This window comes from Caenorhabditis briggsae (assembly GCF_000004555.2).
Source record: "Caenorhabditis briggsae complete genome, chrX, whole genome shotgun sequence".
Lineage (NCBI taxonomy): Eukaryota > Metazoa > Nematoda > Chromadorea > Rhabditida > Rhabditidae > Caenorhabditis > Caenorhabditis briggsae.
This window is the reverse complement of record NC_013491.2, coordinates 16163170-16167988: the sequence shown is the minus strand read 5'-3', so window position 1 is coordinate 16167988 and position 4819 is coordinate 16163170.

Here is a 4819-nt window from a genome sequence, read left to right as displayed (position 1 = left end):
TTATATTTATGAATATGCTTTTACTGTGACGTAAATGGTTTTTCAAAACTCAGCCAGAAGAAAAACAACAATCGTGTTTTACATGACAATTTTCGAGAGGAAGTAGCAGTTTTCATTGTTACCGTATGATTTTCGTTCGAATCTGAACAAATTACAATATTCTTCTAATAAAACACAATCTTCACACTTGAATTTCAACCTCCATTATCTCAGCTCTTCTCAAAGATAACGTAACTTTCTTATCATTATCAAGTATCACATCATTGTTTCGAATTTAGAATTAAATTGAATTCATGGACAGTGATTCATTTCGGAAGTTCAAGTGCTTTAACTACTCTACGAATTTTGTTCGATTTCTTAACTCCGTCTCTTGTTGTTTTAAACTATCAAAACATCGCAGACCCCTAATTAATTCCCCTGCGACACGCCCGCGAAATTCCGTGAATACTGAAATTTTAGTTATTCATCGACATTTACAACTTGATCTTTCCATGAATGTTTTTTTTTCGAAACTCTTCAAGAAAGAATACAAAATCGCTTGACAAGACTTATTCAAAGAGGGAATGGCAAATTACATAGCTACCGTATTAGAGCTCAGCTGTCAAGTTTCCGATAACTTTGAAATTTTGGAGGGTGTAAAACAGACCTAGATTTAAAACTTTGCATTCACAAAAGTTTCCGACAGTTCCTAATTTTTTTTCAGACATTTCCCGATTACTGAACGACACCTCTTTATCACCTATTTTCGTATTGAAACCGTGAAAACGCTTAAAATTACAGAGATAACTTTTTTCTCTGATTTTTTCTACACGACCTTACCAATATCGGTCATACGAACATTGTTTAAAAATAGGATTTAGCTAGAAATGAATACGGTAGCTTGTTCAGATCCTCGAGAAAATTATACGGTAACTATAAAATTCGCTATTTTCTCTTAAAAATCATCATGTAAAACAAGACTGTTTTTCTTCGGGTTGTGTTTTGAAAAACCATTGACGTCACCGTATAAACTTATTCATGAAAATGATCAATACCGATGAAAAAGTTAAAGTTCACACAATCCTGCAAATATATCCCGGGGGTAACAATTAGAGGTCTGCTATATTTTTCATAGTGAAAAATAATAAGGGATCGAGAAGAAATCAGACCAATTTTAATTGGAAGTTACATTGAAACAATGAACTTTCAAAATGAACCTCTGCCAAGGAAATTCAAAACTGAGATGGAATGGTGATTTTCAAAAGCTTGATCTGGGTTGGTCTTGAAAGAGGAATAAGTCAAAAACATCCCAAATCAGACACCGAGCAGGGAAGAACATCCGGCTTCTGGATGGGACCGTCAAAACATGAAAACGCAAAATTTCTAATAGAAAATGTAGCCGCTAGGGGGCGATGAATGCATTCCGCAGAAAAAAATTAATTTCTACTATGAAGCTTGAATTTTTTTTAATTCCGGAATTTTCGACGTTCCGAAAAATTTCGACGAGGCTAATCTAAACATCACTGTTTGAGAACTGAGACGATTTTTTTCGGAAATACAATTTTTCAAATATCTGAAAACTTAATCAGAATCTAAAAAAAAGAAATGTTTTGCTGTTTATCACAAGAAGCCTATTTTGACTGAAAAAATTTGATAGTAGATGTTTGTAGTTTTTGTTCTAGTTTATTAATTTTCTCGGGTCAGATAAGAGGAAGATACCGTAAACTCTTAAATAAAACGCCACGCGGTTCGTCCACTTTGAGCCTATATATCTCACTTTTTTTGAAAGATATCAAAAAATTGTCAACAAATGAAATGTTTATCATGATATCAGCAACATTTTATTAGTCAACTACTTTTTGATATCTCTCACAGAAACTGAGATACATGGGCTCAAATTTGACGGTTCGGGTGGCGTTCTATAAGAGTGTTAACGGTAAATAAGCTGAAAATGCAAGTGTACAGAAGAAATGTTTGGGTATCGGATTCCGGATTCTGGGTTTTGAGGAAAAGGGTTATTCCTAATTTTCCACATATGTTGTTTTTCAATAATTATCTTTGACGATCAGTTATTATATACTTCCGTTATAAACAATACAAATCTAAAGCATCATATGAGTTTTTTTAAAGAATTTTTCTGAACCCTTGGTTTTCTCAATTCTTCTGATTTCAAGATCCCGCGCATTCTTTTGTTATGGATTCTGCTTTGCAGTTTCTGTGAGATTTTTATTATTCCGAATTCCGAGTTCCGGACAGGCGTCTTTCAATTAGTGTGATTAGGGTAACTATGTGGTCCGAGTTTCTGGCTGATTTACGAAGATCAATTCACATCAGTGCGAAAACACATTCATGAAAAGATCAAGTTATAAATGCCAATGAATAACTGAAATTTTAGTATTCACAAAATTTTGCGGGCGTGTTCTTGGAGAATTAATTAGGGGTCTGCGATGTTTGATAGTGAAAAACAACGAGAGATGAAATTGTAACATCAAACAAAATTCGTGTAGTAAAATTGCAAATTTGAACTTTGAAAATTAACCATTCTCGAAGTGAGAGAGCGGTTATAAAATAATAAATTCAAAAATCTCGGTCTGGTTGGTCTCAATGAAGGAATAAGTAATCAAATCTTGAATCAGGCAACGAGCAGGGACGAAAAAACTCTTCAAAAGTTTAGCCTAATTGGAATGATGAATGCAGATCTGTTTCCAAAAAATATAACTCACCAGAAATCTAGGAATCGGCATCTGAAAGAAATCTAGGAATCGATATATTATTTTAAAAGAAAAGTTGGGTTTTAACATTTCCTTGTGTCAGTGAAACAAACTGAGACCGTATTCACAAACATTTCCGTTATAAAATTTCATTCTGAAATTTACTGGAAACAAAAGAAAAACTTTTTTGAAAACTCCCCAACTCTAAAACTTGTGATAGAATTTATAACTTTGCGTCAATTTATCTCTGTTCTTGTATAAGGTATCAAGTAATTGTCAATTGTCAACTTTTCCATATAATATCTCAAGAATTTTATCAGTTAACACATTTTTGATATCTTGCATTAGAATTGAGATACTTGGGGAAGTTGACAGTGTGGAAGTCTTTCTTTTTCAGATTTTACGGTTTGTGGCAGGGGTGGGCGAGGACGGGAGAAAAACCTTCACGTTTTGCAAATTTTCCGCCCTTGTTGTGCCATTCGAGATTAAAGGCGCACGCAATTTAGCCTACGGGTCTCGACACGAAAATGGCGGGAATTTGAAATTTGATTTATTCTTCAACTACGCGCCGCCAGGTAGTCATTCTTCGCAGCGGCCGACACTTCCCGGGTTCCGCCGTCCACTATACTTTGTGTTTGGCTCCGCCTACTTTTTTCGCGAAATGCGCGTGTTTTGCATTTCGTTTCCCACGAAAGCCGATTCCTCGCCCTGGTTTGTGGAGTTATGTTAATTTTGTTTCACGCTCATACCCATTCATGATTTTTTTAAATTAAGAGGTATGAATGTATGAAGCAGAAAAAATGACCGTCATGAGAACTTGGGACGGACCAATTTTTTCACCCATTCATTTTAATCCTTGCGTTTCATCTTTGGCTGAATTTCTAATAAGTCAGTAATTTCCCATGATTTTAATGGTCTTTTTTGGATTTCCCGGGAAAAAAATCGGGAATGACAGATATCCGAAATTTCCCATGTTGTAAATCTGACAATGTCAAGTGATGTTGTTGGTTGGGAAGGCTCATAAATTTCCTCAACTCTAAAAATCGAAAATCAAAAAAATTAAAAAATTTTAATGCCACAAGAGGGATCGAACCTGAGACCCCTAGAATCGGTCTTAAAGTTCACAGTGTGAAAGTCCTTTCATCGCAGGGTTTACGGTATGTGAGGTTGTTAATTTTGTTACATGCTCATACCCATTTTTATGATTTTTTAGACGCTACCTCGAAATAGAACGTGAGCAAAATAGAACTGTACCAAAATAGAATTGGACGCAAAATAGAACTGCGTGAAAAAGAACTGCTCTATAATTGAACTGTTCTGAAATAGAACTGCTCTTACATACAACCGCGTGAAATAGAACTGTTCTGGAATAGAACTGCTCTGGAATAGAATTGTTATAAAGGAAAATAGAACTTTTAAAAACGGAGATAAAAAATATATTACAAAAAAATGGACATAGATTTAAAAAAAGAAGAATATGTATCATAATCAACTCTTAGCGTAAACAAAACATCTTAAAGGGGGGGGGACAGGAGATTTTTCGGAGGTTTTTGGAGTTAGGGTATGCATACCGTGACGGTGAACAACGCTTAATGTCACTCTGCGTACAGCTGTCGTCCTCGCCTTTATGTATGCAATCGGCGGCCGCTTATTCTCTGCCCGCGTGGCTCAGTCGGTAGCGGCGCCGCACCGTTTATCCTCGCTCCCGAAAGTTCAACTCCTAGAGGGGCATATATAAACGGCATTTCGAGAACATTATTTTTTCATGTCTCCCCACCTTTAAAAGATTTAGATCGGACAAGGGGGCATAGGGAGTTCGTGGAGTATTCTCACTCGAAAGGTAGGGTTTAGAGCAATCTCGGCGGCGTCTTTTGACGTATGAATTTGATAAGTTCTATTAGATCACACATTTTCAGTGGAGATAAGCCATGATACTTTGTAACAAGTGCATGAAGGGAGCGGCCAGTGTTAAAATTAATAGCGAAAACGGACATACTTGTAATCCGGGTCTTTGCCGAGCCTTTGCGGGCCCTGCCATAACTTCTTCCAGAATCAATGTTTTCGTGGAGCTCTATCATATCTGATTTAGTTGGTTCGAAAATATAGATTCTGAAAGAAATTATGGCAGG